Source organism: Mus caroli, unplaced genomic scaffold (assembly GCF_978045245.1).
Source record: "Mus caroli unplaced genomic scaffold, Mus_caroli_1 scaffold_19, whole genome shotgun sequence".
Classification (NCBI taxonomy): Eukaryota; Metazoa; Chordata; class Mammalia; order Rodentia; family Muridae; genus Mus; species Mus caroli.
Window position 1 is genome coordinate 88,055,907 of NW_028227274.1, and position 17,645 is coordinate 88,073,551.

General features: G+C 35.7%; 1 pseudogene; it reads left to right on the top strand.

Annotated features, from left to right (window-relative positions):
* Window positions 1–14,774: 14,774 nt before the first annotated feature.
* LOC110285180 (N-acetylneuraminate lyase pseudogene) lies at window positions 14,775–15,742 on the top strand (annotated as a pseudogene).
* Window positions 15,743–17,645: the final 1,903 nt, after the last annotated feature.

A 17,645-nucleotide genomic window follows, 5' to 3' on the forward strand; every position in this document is an offset into this window, starting at 1 on the left:
TTTTTTCTAAGAAAGAAATAAAAATGAATTTATTTTCTTTCCTTTTTAGGAAGATTTTTTTAATTGGGTATTTTCTTCATTTACATTTCAAATGCTATCCCAAAAGTCCCCCATACCCTCCCCCCCCCGACACTCCCACTTCTTGGCCCTGGCATTCCCCTGTACTGAGGCATATAAAGTTTGCAAGACCAAGGGACCTCTCTTCCCAATAATAGATGACTAGGCCATCTTCTGATACATATGCAGCTAGAGACACCTAACCACAATTTTCTATTCCTCAACTCCTCATAGCCTCCTACTTGCATCCTTCTTCCTTAAATCTACTCTATATATATATATTTCCTGTAGAAAAAAAGAACAGGCCTTTGCTATATGTATAGTCATTTTTCTGTCTAGTGGGATGTGCAGCTTTCCCAGTGTCAACAAAGCCAATAGAATCACTGTGGATGAGTGGATTAAGCAGTAATTATTAAGAATTTTCTGTTCCTTCAACCACAACTTTAAAAAACATGTTAATCCCAACCTCACTGTATTTTAAAGAGGACAGTAAGAACATATTTCTGTGTTAAGTAGATTCCATCACATAAGTATCATTTTATTTTCATTCTGAATGTTGCAGTATGGCTTATAAACTGTCCATCAATATTATATGCCCTAAAAATATTTGAAGTTTAGATTGGAAAGATGACTCAGTGAGTAAAGGTACTTGCTGTCATGCTGATTACCTGTGTTACATCACAATGACCCACATGTTGGAAGGAGAGAGAACCCTTTCCCACAAGTGTCTGTCAACCTCCAAATATATACACTATGGCATAAACAGACACACAAAAATAAACAAGTAAACAAATAAATATAAAAATATGACAAAGGTTTTTGAAGAAACACTGTAATTGAAAGAACAGACACAATTCATCTGTTCTGTAAAGACTTTGAAACAAAGTCATCTAGTCTTAACAAGCCACAGGATAAAATTGGAGGGACAGAGTAAATGAGAAGTCAGGTCATAAATACATATAAGTCTTTTTATAAGAAGCAGCACCCAGAGCATAACCCACATGGAATTAGGGTTAAGACTAACCACATAGAATTCACACCAAGTGCTGGGCCTTTGTCTGAGTGTGAAGTACATATACACTAACTCAAAGTGTATGATAGTTTAACTATGTGTTTGAGCAAAATAAATGCAAAGTGATATGTTGTGCCTCCTTTTAAAGGATACTTTTGAAGTTGTTGTTATTGTTATTAGAATTAAAAAATAAAATAAAATCACCAGTGAATTGTTTAAGAATATAAAAGCATTCCGAACTCATAAAATCCATGGTATGGACGTGCTATCACAACCTATGGAACCATATGACTGATGCAAAGCTCTCGGTTCCCATTGCCTGACACAGGAATTAATTCTAGCTTTCAATCAGAGAGCAATTAAATCACCTGTGAATAGCAATGAAAATAGATTCGACTTTTTACTCCAAGTATTCAAAAATCTCAACATAAGTATATTTGATATCTTTCTTATCAGAAATCATTGATGCTTTTATGTATGCTAGTTTGATAGTTGAATATTATATCATTCATGCAATAGAAATATTGTTCAAATTTCTGTTCTAAAGGAGTTGGAGTCCTATTTCAAATTTTACTAATAAAGGGGATTCATATTTAGAAATATTTACTTCATAGTACTTTCCTAATTAATAATTTCATTAAATATGATATTCTATTAAATGTATTAATGAAAAATATTTTGAAAACAAGTGAAAGGTTGGAGAACCCCCAAGTAGTTCATGTAGCTCATGAAAACTTGATGTTAGCCAATTTATATAAATACTGATCAAATACTTATCTAAGTTTAATATTTTTCTAAGTTTTTATTGATTCTTTGTGAATTTCACATCATGAATCCCAATCCACTCATATCTTAATCCTTTATTTTACTTAGGATTTAGAACATAGTAAGAAGTATTAGTCTTATAAAGTAATTTAAAATATGACCCTTTTTCGATTTGTGGCACATTGAATCTAGTGTACACTTCAGATTTAATAAAATTCTGACTATATTTTCTATCAGTTCTTTATCATGTTGATTTTCCAAATTTATTTTATTTTCAGAATTTATTTATTTATTTATTTATTTATTTATTTATTTAACTTCCTGGATGCTTGGCACATCCAGATGTGATGATGTAAACTACTAATGTGTGTCTCTGTTTGATACTACAAGATGTGTTTTCACATTTTTCTTCTATTCAGATTTTTGAGGTTTGTGTTACGGGTTTTGTTTTGCTTCATTAAAATCTATTTAAAATATTTTGAGTTAAAAATATGCCTGTGTGCATATGATTTTTATCAAAGCCCTTTTTTGTAGGCTTAGTTTGGGTGTAGCTGACCTAGGAGCCTGTAGTTTAAGTATTTGATTTAATCCAATAGGCTTAGTGCACTTGTCTGAGTGGAAAAGCAGGCACACACAGCATCTTAGTCAGGGTTACTATTGCTGTAATGAAACACCATTACCAAAAGCAAGTTGGGGAGGAAAGGATTTTTGTTGGTGGTGGTTTGTTTGTTTAGTTCACACTTCCACAATATAGTTCCTTAATGAAGGAAGTAAGAGCAGGAATCCGGAGGCAAATAAGAATGTTGCTTACAGGCTGCTCATAGTGGTGTGCCCAGCCTGCTTTCTTATGTAATCTAGGACTACATACCCAGATAGCACCACTCAAAATGAGCTAGACCTTGCCACATTAATCACTAATTAAGAAATATTCCCACAGGCTTGCCTTCAATCCCATTTCAGTTTTCTCAACTGTGGTTTCCTCTCTTCAGATAAAGTTAGTTTATGTGCAGTTGACATAAAACTATGGAGTACATATAACTTGCAGAGGAATATGTACCCCCAATGTGTATCACGATTTGAACTTGTTCCTTGATGATTTACTATTTTCTAATAGTAAGTTTAGAAGTCTGATGATTTTAGGACTAGCATTGCTAAAATCAAGATTCATTGACACGAAAAATCAACAGGTTACTGGAATCAGCACGACAACATTGCTACTCATACACACAGTGCTGATCATACTCACATTCACAAGCAAGAGCCTATATATACTCTACTGCTTCAAAGATTGTACTTTCAATTTTGAGGTAGTTTCCAAATAAGAAGTAAATCCTGTTGGGTTGATGCTGCCCAGGACAGTCATGAGCAACACCTCTTGCTTTCTTTACAGAAAGTATAATGATGTAGATTGTTAAAATCCATCTACTGAAACTTTCAACAAATATCTGCACACAATATCAAAAGATTATACAGAAAAATAAATTTGATTCACATAGATAAAGAGCCTCATAGATAAAAGTTACAATAACCTTTCCAGACAAGAAATTAATTTATTGCATTTTATTCACTTCAGATGCTTTCTTTTAATTTCTTTTCCACAATTCTAAATCTTGAAGAATGGGAATATTTAACAGTTGGTAAGATTTGCTAAACAATAACTATATTTACTAGCTATGCAATTTTGAAGTTAAAAAAAACTTTAACACACAGTAATGTTTATCTCTCAGCAGAATTATAGAAGCAAATAATAAGCAATGAATAGATAAAATTGTAAATGAGGTAAATGCCATCAAACCAACACAATTATTTTTAGGCATAGAGTATTTAATATTTTTTATCTTTCATTAATTATTTAGTAGGTAAAACCAAAATATTAGCTTAGTAGCTATCTGCTTCACTGTTCTCTGACAACCTTTCCTCTCATGATTCCTTTCCTGATCCCTTTCAAATTTATCCCTACTCACTGTAGGGTTAAACAGATATTCTGTGTAAAGGTGTAGAAGCAACTTGCGGTAGTATAACTATAATGAAATTTTTTTGTTCTACTGTTTATTCCAACATTTTATGAAAAATTTAGTAATGAAGATGATTAACAAACAAAATGAATTTTCAGATATATGTCTGGTGACTGTCAGTTTGATAGTTGTATAAGATATCTTTTCTTCTGAAAGTAATTTAGAAAAGAACTTTGGAAAAATAAATATATAATAAAATATGCAAAGTATCTCACACGTTTCTCACCCATCTTGATAAGAATTCAAGTGAAATGAAATGTTCCAAACTGTGGCTTGACTTTGCACAGGGGAATTTAGGTATATGTTGCTTATAGCTAAAATATTTTTATTCAGTGAATATTAATTAAGACAGTGCTCTAAAACAATAAGTGAAAGTTATTAACATTTTATTTATACTGTTATATTATTTAACATATTAAAACTTTAAAATTTTAGTATTAATTTGAATTAACTATTGAACCAGTTAGAGCATAAAGTTCATGAAAGTTTTGAATATGAAACTGAAATTTATTATTTGGTTATTATATCAAGGAATTGGATATTATGCTGTTTTATTATTACATATTAATATATTATATAGAAGCTCATTTGTATAATATATTATACAAAACACAGGAATATCTCCATTATAATTTTTCTTGTGCCTAAATTATCTCCAGACACTGGGTATGTAACACTTGAGAACTTTTGACAAAAGAAAACTGTAACCTCTATCAATAAACTATGGGTTTGCTAATGGTTAGTCAGGTAGTGTATTATTATTAAAACTATTAAAGATAGCCTCAGAGGCACCTACATGCATCTGTATCAAATTGAAGAAAGAAAATAAATCATTTCCCCTTGGATGAATTTGGCCAAGACTGATCGTATGTTTGAGTTTAACAATCTCTCTCTCTCTCTCTCTCTCTCTCTCTCCCTCTCTCTCCCTGCCCCCTCCAATGCTGATGATGAACTTGCCCCTTGTCTTGTATTTAGGGATGTGACTGCCCCTGATGTCTGACTGAAGAGTGCATATCTGTTGTGACTGTCAGTTTTGTGTTTCTGTAGGACTCTTAACAGTGGGAGCTGGTGTTTCTCAACTTTTTTCTGCTCTTGAGACTCCTTTTTTCTTAGTGGGTGTCTTGTTCAGCCTTTATATGAGGGCTTTTCCTGGGTCTTACTGTATTTTGTTTTGTCCTGTTTGGCTGTCTTGTCCTGGAGGACTACTCTTTTCTGAAGAAGAAATGGAGGGGGAGTGGATCTGAGGAAAAAGAAGGAGTAGAGGAGGGGAAACTGTGGTCAGAATATATTGTATGAGAGAAGACTATTTTCAATTAGAAGAAAAAAGACAAGATGGAAGTAATGTGTGTCACCATTATTAAGCTATCATTGTAAGTCGTATAGGATTGTTCAATTTTTACTCCTTAAAAAAGAGGGGTTAGGTCTGAGCTGTCTGTTTTTTTTTGTTTGCCCAGCAAGATGAATATTAGATTCCATCTCTTTTTGAAAGATGAGCCAGAGATATTGTGAAATATTTTTAAACTGTCATACACTGCTAAGAAAAATGTCATATATAATTTTTACAAAGGGAAAGAGATAAGATGTTCTTTCTCATGTGAAGCTCTGTTCTTTTTCATGCCAATAAGAAAGAAAAGGTAATCCTATGACATCACCAACTCTGCTCCTGAAATACAAGAGAAAGGTGAGTTATTTTGAGAGGAGAATGCTGTGATTAGATGAGTAAGAGGAAGAAAGACGCATTTCTGCATTTCCCTGCTTCTGTGACCCAAGGAGGGAGGAAGCAGATTTCATAGTTTCTGGTTGTGAGTTTTAAAATCATTCAACAAAAGCAAAGTCTTAATCAGAATACAAGATCTTTGCTTATTGCTATTTTTGAACATTTTAAAAATGCTATGAATTACTTTGGAATCTGAGAACTAAAATAGTATGTCTTTTTCTCTGGCGTTAATGATCTTGAATAGTGTAAGTGAAACTGTATCACACATGTATCAAGATTTGACTCCATGTCAGAGATCCTTTCATTAATATTTGAATGTCTCTGTGCTCTGTGATAGATGATCATAAAAACTTCACACACTCATAGCAAAAGCAAAACATAGTATCCTGACTACTTCTGTGTATATGCTATATTTATTTACTTATATCGGACCTCAAAAAAACTCAGTAGAAATGTACGGGATGGCTAAGAGAACAGAAAAGTTAAACAACCCAGACATTGAAATATTGAAAGTATAGGAATACTCTTTAGCAGAGAGAAGCACACTAATTGATTCTCCAATACTGAATGATCAACCCACACATATATACAAGTAACATTGGATTGATTGAACAAGCCATGTTTATGTATTCAGAAATATACATGTAACAAAACTTGATGAAAAAAAAAAAGAAGAAGCCATGAGTTTAAAAGGAATCAAGAAAGGGTATATGGGATATTTGGGAACAAAGAAAGGAATGAGAGAAATGATGTAATTATATTATAATCTCAAATTTTTAAAGAAATAAATATTAAAAAGATAAGTGTGGGTAGGGAGGTAGTAGAGGCACACGGCTCTCTGAGGCTTGCTCACCAGTTAGTACCAAAACAAAACAAAACAAAACAAAACAAAACAAAAATATAAGAAAAGGAAAAGTAAGCTGGTACTTGTTATGAGAAGGCAAGTTCAGGAATTCAGTCATCTTCAGCTCCTTGATAGTTGATATCAGCCTGTAATACAGGAGATTTCAATTTTTTATGACATATACTAAAAAAAAGATACTTAAAGTGTTTATATGAAAATTATGAGGGATGTATAGAACTTTTAAATAAATAAGTTTTTTATTTACATATATAAATCAATGTTAATGTCTTAAATGACCTGTGACAGTTTAGATTTTCATGAGTATTCAAAAATAATGCTTGTCTACATATAATGATTTATTACAAATGAGTATATTTCCTTATATTACCTGAAATTTATTTGTGTTTTTTAAGGTTTACAAAGCAATTCTATATTTTCTTTTTTTTACATGATTTTTTATTAGATATTTTCTTTATATACATTTCAAATGCTATCCCGAAAGTTCCCTATACCCTTCCCCCGCCCTGATCCCCTACCCAACCACACCCACTTCTTGACCCTGGCATTCCCCTGTACTGGGGCATATAAAGTTTGCAATACCAAGGGGCGTCTATTCTCAGTGATGGACGACTAGGCCATCTTCTGCTACATATGCAGCTAGAGACACGAGCTCTGGAGTTACTGGTTAGTTCATAGTGTTGTTCCACCTATAGGGTTGCAGACCCCTTCAGCTCCTTGGGTGCTTTCTCTAGTTTCTCCATTGGGGGCCCTGTGTTCCACCTGTGGACTGTGAGCATCCACTTCTGTATTTGCCAGGCACTAGCATAGCATCATAGAGGAACACTCCTCCATTGCTGGTGGGATTGCAAACTTGCACAACCACTCTGGAAGTCAGTCTGTAGGTCTCTCAGAAAATTGGACGTAATACTACCATCCAGCAATATCTCTCCTGGGCATATACCCAGAAGAAGTTCCAACTGGTAATAAGAATACATGTTCCACTATGTTCATAGCAGCCTTATTTAGAATAGTGAGAAGCTGAAAAGAACCCAGATATCCCTCAACAGAAGAATGGATACAGAAATATGGTCCATTTACACAATGGAGTACTACTCAGCTACTTAAAACAATGAATTTATGAAATTCTTGGACAAATGGATGTATCTGGAGGACATCATCCTTAGTGAGGTAACCAAATCACAAAAGAAGTAATTAGATATGCACTCACTGAGAAGTGGATATTAGCCCAGAAACATAGGACACCCAAGATACAATTTGCAAAACACAAGAAAATCAAGAAGAGAGAAGACCAACAGGTGGATACTTCATTCCTCCTTAGAATAGGGAACAAAATACCCATGAAAGGAGTTGCAGAGACAAAGTTTGGAGCTAAGACGAAAGGATGGACTATCCAATTCTATATTTTCTTAACTTTTAAGTTTTAGTACATTTGTTAATTGTTGAAGTTTGGCAGACAGTGGTGGCACAAGCCTTCAATCCCAGCACTTGGGAGGCAGAGGCAGGCAGATTTCTGAGTTCAAGGCCAGCCTGGTCTACAGAGTGAGTTCCAGGATAGCCATGGCTATACAGAGAAAAAATGTCTGGAAAAACAAAACAAAAAAAAAATTATTGAGGTTTGGTCTAATGCTATGTATTGTAATGCTAAGTTCAGGTCCCCAAGACCTAGTAGCCCAAGAGACTAGAGACTGTCACCCAAGTGACACTATGTGACCTTGTCCCCAAGTTATTTCTGATTGGTGAATAAAGATGCTGACAGCCAATAACTGGGCAGAAGAGCATAGATGGGGTTTAGGGGCCAATAGGTTAGGGCTTGTGGATAGAGGAGAACCAATAAGAGGAGATGAAGGTGGAGAGAGGAGAAAAACACCTTGGGTTAGGTGAGTCATAAAATAGTGGCCATGTAGGTTGACTAATTGGAGTTAAGAGTAGCCCAGATGAAACATTACAAATTATATAATGAGGTTATTGACTGTGAAATAGACAAAATAGCATAGAGAATCTATATCTGCCCAGCACTTGTGCTGATTGAAGCTTATTATAAATATAAAGTTTGTGTGTTTTTTATCTGGGAGCTAAATGGTTAAAGGTGGGATAGAAACCCTGGTTGAGATTAAATATTCATATGACAGTTAATACTCATTAAAAGAAGCCTAATATGTCAGGAGAACATTGATTCTCAGCTCAAAAATTATTACATTTTCCTAAAATTCATCTCAGTATTGCATGAGGACCCACAGTCTACCTAAAATGACCAAAGTGTTAAATACTATTGTTTGTGATTAAAAGTTCTGATAACTTTGTATTAGATGTGAAATAACCTTCACAATAGCTGAAATAAAATGACGTGACTCTTCTGCTTTGCACCCCTATAACCCTTATTCTTTTACTTTGCCTTTTATTTTCCCCTTTTCTGATTCCCTTATCATACTTGTGAGCATTCATATATGACTGTGTCTGAATATGTGTGTGAATGTGTAGTGGGACATAGGTATGAAGTAGTACATCTGTGGGCTTACAGGGGCCAAAAGAGAGCATCAACTATCTTTTGCCTGTTCTTTTGAGGCAGGGCCTCTCCCTGAAGCTAAAGTTTACATCTGTCAGGGAGGCTGGGCATCACCAAGCTCCAGCAATTCATCTTTTCTTGTTCTCCTTGGAACTAAGGTTACAGGTGTGTTTGGGATGCCTGGAATCTAGAACTTGACTACTAGTCCTCATGTTTGAACAAGTGTTCCAAAATACTGTGCCTTCTCTACCCCTTCTCTTTATGCTTCTTAATCCTTTGTTCTAGTGATTAATAAGCTACTTTTTTCTACAGCATATTATAACATTTTATCTAAAACTATTGAAATCTAATTAAAATAAGTAATGTCTTTATTTCCATGTTTATGTTGATGATGAACTCCTGATAACATTGTCATGCCTACTGTTGTTGTTGGTTTGCTCCTTAAATGATAGTAAGGGTACAAATAAGGACAAAAAGGAAATTCACCAAGAGACTTCCAAAAAGAAAAAATATTGAATACATGATAAAAAAAAATATACAGCAGATTTATCCTAACAGACATAGAAGACCAATAACAAAATATATGAGAAAAAATGTATCACAATAATAGACCTGAGCCCTCACAGTCTCTCAACAACTTCAATTGTTTGCTTTCAAGCAAAGGTAATGAAATAGTTGGAATGTCATAAAAATACAGCAGAACCCTAATTTTTAAAAGGACTTATGACTATCAAGCAGATTAATGAAGAAATTAGTTCAAAAAGTTAACAAAAAGGCCAAGTAGATAAAAAGTAAGCAAAATTTGAAAACGAAGCAAACAAAATAACAAATTCAGCAAAGGTAAGAAATTCAGAAAAAAGAACCAAATTTAAACATCTGGAAATAAAAGAGTCAACACATCAGATAAAAGATACCTTGGAAAGCATCATCCACAGAGAAGACCAAGCAGAAGAAAAAAATTAGATAAGAGATGGATGGAAAGGTCAGTGCAATATTCCATTTACAGGTTTAGGGAAAAAAAGTAACTAAATCTCCAAAACCAAAGCAATACATTTAAGAGAATAAAAGTCTCCTAAACACAAATCCTGCCTCTGTTAAGCATGAATGCATGGTTAATGTTTATTGAGAAAGTGTTTTCACACAACATTGGTGGTATTGTAAAGCCATTTAATATTTTGAGACTCATTTTTAGTATTTCGTACTTTGAGATGAGCATAATTTCTGAATGTTGCATTTCTAGAAAGTATCTAATGATACTTTCAAAGATGTAGGCACATTAAATTTAATCACATTTATTTTTATAGAAGAAAATCAAACTATTCTAGGCATGCATCATTAGAACACTGACTACTTTGAGGTGTGCACATTAGAGAGTGTTCTATGGATATTTTTAGGAAAATGAATTAACTCTAGAGAGCTAAGACTGGCCTCCTGAATAATTAAAACCTTAAAATTTTATATAACAGTTTTTTTCTCTTAGTAATGTTGGTAAAATTATAACAGTTACACCTTTTCCACCTAGAGTTCATTTTAACTATACTTTGATACATTTAGATATAATAAAATATGCACTAAAATATGAGCTAATATGGAAAAATCACTTATTTATAAGAAAAGTGATACCACAATACAATATTCACAAAATATTAATGTGTTTATAAATCTATTATTATCCTAATTAGTCTTTCATTTTGATTTTGGAACCCAGGACTACCTGCATGTTGAATACTGAGCTATAACTTCAAGTCTCTAAACTTTATGTTAAGTTATATATTCAATATCTATATTGCACCGATTCATTACGTTCAGCTGTTATGAATTTAAACATTATCTATGGTGATGGCTATCAAGTGGATCTCAATCTTCTATGTCCCTTTGATCTTCATATACTTGCTGATCATTTCTTTATGTCTCATAATTCATTGTCTTTTTATTTGAAAATCAAATATGTATCTTAAACTCAACATGCCTGGTTCCAACAGTTTTATCAATTCATAAAGAAAGCATTGACAGTTTTTGCCATCTTCAATAATGTCATGTCCATCTCTGAAGTGAGTAGAAACAAAAACTGTGCAATCTATAAACTCATTTTCTTATTTAATTTTTAATTATATGGTGGTGGTGGGGTATATGTACATGAAATGCAAGCATCCATGGAGAACAGAAGATGGCAGATAATTTGGAGCTGGAGATACAGGTAGTTGTTAGGCACCCTTTGTCAAGCTAGGAATTGAGCTGTATACTGGAAGAACATTTTACAGTCTTAAGCACTGACTGTACTTTCTCCTGACTCCTAAAAAGCATTCCTTCTTATCACATCACATGTGGGCTTTTGCTTCTAAATGTTTAAAATATCACAGTCTGGTTTCCTCTATGTCTCTGCTCTACAACTCCACTTTCTCTTGTGCACAAAGCTGTTTGTTGAGCAGCATCTGTAATTTTTTTTATCTGCCATCATTCAAATATTCCTAAGACATGTGTATTCTGAGATAACCTGGCCTTCCTAAAACATGTCAAGGTACATTACTGGTCTGTTCAGAGAACTTTTCAGAGTAGTACCTCCTTCTCTCATCTTCTTTAAACAAAAGTCAAATCACCCTTACTTTCATCAATATAAATGTGGGCCACAGTACAACTAGGTTTTACAGAAGAGCCTTCTTCCAGGGCATCAAGATCTTAAGTAAGGCTCCATTCCTACAGATGAAATGTTAAGGTTTCATTTTTCAAGTGCACTGGAACAAAGCAGAAATGTAATCTAAAAACTCTCAGAGAATGCTGTTTCCCTGACTACAGAGGAGCAGGACTGTTAATTATGCAAATTTATTCACTTTTGATCCTTTTGAAGTATATTTTTTCCATTTGCAACACTTTGGAATGTAGCTGGAAGCTTGTAATGGTGACCTGGCTCTAATAACTTTCTCAAGATAATGCTGCACTCTTGGTGATTTATTACAAGAAAGCAAGAAAATCAGTTTACATTAGAACTAGTGTGGCCTTTACCTATGCTTCTCCTTTATCTTTTATGGAATTATAATCTTGGAGATTCTATATACTTTCTGGTTTGAACAGTTTCATGCAGGTGAAAATATGGTAAGATAAAAAAACATAAAGATAAAAGCAGAGTACTAACAGGACTTTTAGGTTTGTTCACCTGGTGTGAAATATTAGGTCATATTTTGATCATGAGAAAGAGAATGCCAGTTTTGGGGAGATATATATAACCTGTGTTCTTTGACAGATTTTTTTACTTCCCAGAGCATGCACACACACACATACACAAACACACACACCTTCATACATGTGAGTATGTGAGTATAAGAACATGTATTTAGAAAAAGAAATAGATATACCATTTCATTTCATAACTAATTCAGTAAATGTATGTAAGCGAACTGCTAGTTATGTGTTGCAGTAAATCTCCAACCCAAATATGCCCCAGAAATGAAAGAACAACTCAGTTAATATGAATACATGCTGTGTGCCGAGATAGGGCAGATCTACAGCTACATTACCATCTTCCACGTCTTATGAGACCCCTTAGAACTTGCGGTTTCTCCAGGCCATGTCATTCTGCTCTGCTTTTCTTCTTCCTCCTCCTCTGTGTCCTTTCTCTTTCTCCCATTTTCTCCTTCTTCTCTCTCTCCACCTTCCTCTCCACCTTCCCTTTATCTGCCCAATCTTCAGCTCTCCTTTATTTTACAAATTATGGTGAGAAGCAGGTTTACAGGAAATCACCTGAGTGCTGACTCATTCCTTGTTCCCAACCCCTCACTGGAGAACAGAATTAACATCAAATATAATTAGTCCCAGGACCCAACAGGGATGACATTAGCTGAAATGCCCAATAAAGGGGAGAGAGAACCTGTAGAGACCATATCTAGCGGTTACCCTTGCCCCCCGGTTAGGGAATAGGGACACCTACCCTTCTCAAAATTTTAACCCAGAATTGTTACTGTGTGATGGAAGTACAGGGACAAAGAGTGGAGCAGAAACTGAAGGGAAGGCCATCCAGAGACTGCCCCACCTAGGGATCCATCCCATATACAGCCTCCAAACCCAGACACTATTGCTGATGCCAAGAAGTGCTTGCTGACAGGAGTCTGATATGGATGTCTCCTGAGAGACTCTGCCAGAGCCTGGCAAATACAGATGCAGATGCTTGCAGCCAACCATTGGACTGAGTACAGGGACCCCAATAGAAGAGTTAGGGGAATGACTGAAGAAGCTGAAGGGGTTTGCAACCCCATAGGAAGAACAACAATATTAACCAACCAGACCCCCCAGAGCTTCTAAGGACTAAACCACCAACCAAAGAGTACATGTGGAGGGACCCATGGCTCCAGCTGCATTTGTAACAGAGGATGGCCTTATCTAGCATCAATGGGAGCGGAGGCTCTTGGTTCTGTGAAGGCTTGATGCCCCAGAATAGGGAAGTGCTAGGGAGGTGAGGCCTGGAGTGGGTGAATAGGTAGGGAAGCACCCTCATAGAAGCATGGGGGAGGGTTGGGATAAGGGGTTTTCAGAGGGGAAACTAGGAAGGGAAATAACATTTGAAATGTAAATAAATAAAATAACCAATAAAATATTTTTTAATTTTTTTCTGTACTCACTAATAAGTAGATATTAGCCCCCAAAAAAGAAAAGTACAGAATACCCAAGATATCACAGAACTCAAAAAGGTCAACAAGGTGAAGTGCCCAAGTGAGGACACCTCAGTCCCACTTGGGAGGGAGAAGAAAGCAATCACAAGAGAAAGGGAAGGAGAGAGTGGGGGAGAGAGGGGAACCTGATCTGGTGTTCTGATATTCAGTGAGAGAAAAGGACTGAAATCTCTGAGGACCAGCAGAAAGAATTGAAACAGGCAGGTTAGAGGGACCCTTCAAAATGCACCAGAGATGTGGAAGGTGAGAGACTCTCAGGACTCAAAGGGAGAGAGGGACCTTAGATGAAATGCCAGACAGTAGGGAGAGGGAACTTATAGAGCCACCTCCAGCAGGAAGACAGGGCATCAAATGAGGGAAGGGGGCCATCCCACAGTCACAACTCTGACTCATAATTGTTCCTTTCAGAAAGAATTACAGGAATGGAAATGGAGAGGAGCCTGAGGAAAAACAGGTCCAGCAGCAGGCCCAAAGTGGGATCCAGCTCAAGGGGAGATTCCCAAGGCCTGACACTATTACTGAGGCTATGGAACACTCACAAAAAGGGACCTAGCATAACTGCATTCTGGAAGACCTAACAAGCAGCTGAAAGAGTCAGATGCAGATAGGTGCACCCAACCAATGGACAGAAGCAGCTGACCCCTGTTGTTGAACTAGGGAAGGCTGAAAGAAGCTGAGGAGAAGGGCAATCCTGTAGGAGGACCAGCAGTCTCAATTAATCCGGACCCCCAAGATCTCGCAAACACTAGACCACCAGACAGCATACACCAGCTGATATAAGGCCCCCAACACACATACAGTAGAGGACTGCAGAGTCTGTGTTTATTCAGAGATAATGCACCTAACCCTCAAGAGACTGGAGGCTCCTGGGAGTTTAGAGGTCAGGTGGGGTGGGAGTGGGGACATCTACGTGGAGACAGGGGATTTGCTCAGGATGTGTGGGACGTGGAACAGTTGGAGGGTGGATGGGGGGAATAAAATATGGAGTGTTAAAAATTAAATTTTTAAAAATTTTAAAGTTCCTATAATCTCCTTTTAATGACCATACATTCTGTCTACTAGAAATGCAGTTACAGTGGATTACTTAGTCATTCTTATACATATTACTGCTTGATAAAAGATAATTACAGATCGGGTCTCCAGTGCACAGCAGCAATCAGGTGGCCGAGACCTTCCAGCAGCCCGATGGCCTTCCCTAAGAAGAAACTCCGGGGTCTTGTTGCTGCCACCATCACTCCAATGACCGAGAATGGAGAAATCAACTTTCCTGTCATTAGTCAGTATGTGGATTACCTGGTGAAGGAACAGAGGGTGAAGAACATTTTCTTGAATGGCACCACAGGAGAAGGCCTGTCCCTGAGCGTCTCTGAACGTCTCCAGGTCGCGGAGGAATGGGTTAATCAAGGGAGAAACAAGTTGGACCAGGTGGTGATTCACGTGGGAGCACTAAACTTGAAGGAGTCACAAGAACTGGCCCAACATGCAACAGAAATTGGAGCTGATGGCATTGCTGTCTCTGTGCCTTTCTTTTTCAAGTCATAGAACAAAGATGCCCTGATAAGCTTCCTGAGAGAGGTGGCAGCTGCAGCCCCTACTTTGCCATTTTATTACTACCACATGCCTTCCATGACCGGGGTAAAGATCCGAGCTGAGGAGCTGCTGGACCGGATTCAGGATAAGATCCCCACCTTCCAAGGACTGAAGTTCACTGACACAGACCTCTTGGATTTCGGCCAGTGTGTCAATCAAAATCAACAGCGACAGTTTGCTTTGCTCTTTGGGGTGGACGAACAACTGTTGTGTGCTCTGGTCATGGGAGTCACTGGAGCAGTAAGCAGTACCTATAACTACCTGAGAAAAAAAGACAAACCAGATGTTGAAGGCTTTTGAACAGGACTTGGCTTCAGCGCTCAGTTACCAGTTTCGTATCCAGAGATTTCTCAACTATGTGATCAAGCTAGGTTTTGGAGTGTCGCAAACCAAAGCCATCATGATGCTGGTCTCTGGGATTCCAATGGGCCCACCACAGCTTCCTCTGGAGAAAGCCACCCAGGAGTTTACTGCTAAGGCTGAGGCCAAGCTAAAGAGCCTGGATTTCCTTTCTTCCCCTAGTGTAAAGAATGGGGAAGCCTTTAGCTAGTGCCTGATAAGTCTGGGTGCGTAAGCTTAGACTTATCTATCTTCAATAGTACATTCTTTTCTCAGGGACCTTTTTAGGTGAATTTGAACCAATCTTTCTTTTAGCAAGTAGAATCCCACACCAACCAAGAAATATCAATTATGAACCTAAACTTTTTTGTTATAAAGGAGTCACAAGCCCTAAGTCATTCATTTTGTAAAATTATTATAGAGAAATCTCTACTTATACAGATGCAATGGAACCAAGTGAAAATTGTAATATTAATTGCTGCATTAGTTATATTATTGCTGAATAAATTTCACCTGCCTTTTGGGAGCAAAGAAAAAGATAATTACAAAGGCAAAAATGTGGCTTATCAGAAAAATACAAAATTTCCTTCTTAAAATTAATTACAAAATTGATTTCACAAGAAAAGTTGGTGGAACATTTCCATGATCTCAGTTTCAATTTCACTGTATTTTCCATTATAAAATTAGATTAACTTTTATCCTTCTGTAACACCTCATTCAAAATATATAACTAGTAAATAGCACACCCAATTTCTTACATTTCTGTTAAATTGAGTAGTATTTGCTAATTGAATTAAAGTAAGGTTCCCAGAAAACCAGTGTTGGGGTAATGGGCATGCTATTTGTTCTCTGGTCCTTGAAAATTATGGGTTTTTTTTTTGTTCATTTTTTTGTTTTGTTATTTTCCTATTTTGTCAAGTAAAATTCTTAGTTCTTTAACATTTCCAATATCTACTTGCAGTCATTCTAGTAATTGGTAGTTCATATATATGTTTAAGGAAGAGCAGATTGCATGCAAAATGAAATACTATTTTCTAAACCAGTGGAGCATGATATTTAAAGAAATAAATTTAAATAAAGTAGAAATTACCTCTAATAAGCTATCCAACTAGATCTGATTCTTTTTACTCTTTTAAAGCAACTTTTTATTATAAATGTATGTACAATTCACTCACCCATTTTTGAAAGTACACATAATTGATGTTTACCAAATGTATGGAGACATGTAAATATTGCAAAGTTTAATGTTATCCACTACCATAAAAGATAGAAGCAATGTGCTACAGAAAAAGCTAAGCATTAAAACAGAACTTAAAGCAAAAGGAAGCAAGAGGAAGTAAGTGTCACCTGAAAATTATGTGTGTCAATACCTGGAAGTTTAATTTCAACTTGTTATACCAAGTTATTTTTATAAATTAAAATCACTCCAAGTTTCATTTAACAATAAAAATTAAACATAAAAATATGACATCTTATTTTAATTCATAGCTTGCTACCAGATTTTGCTGATTCAGATTTGAGAACATTGGTTGTGCCAATGGATTTGCTCTATCTGCTATCAACAAGATTGTTATGCAAATCATATATTACATGCTTCCTTAAAGGACCTCACAACTCAGGGTTTGAAGACTTGACATTGACCAAACAAGAAATGCACATAAAGATTAAAATTCACATTTCATAGAGCTAGATAAATTTTATATAAGAAAGATAAAAATTTGAATCCATAAATGACAGAATTTATTTATGGCACATTGATTTTTGGATTTTTACTTTAAAACAGAGATGAATAAGTGTCCCTGATGAACAGTTGCCACATAGTTCTGGTTCCAGTGCGATAAACTCTGGATAATGATAAATTAAATGCTATTCACACAGTTTTAACTAATTGCAGTAGGGAGTTTGTATGTATATATACGTATTATTCTTAAATTAAAAATTGTAATAGATTAAGATTAAATAATTAAAATTATTCTTACAAGAATCTATATACATATACTCTTACAATATACATATATATATATATATTCATCCATTTAAATTAACAAGATACCTTCAAACACTAGATATTAAATAAGCTGAAATCACATCTTTTCTCCTGCCTAAGTATTCTGCTTGTCA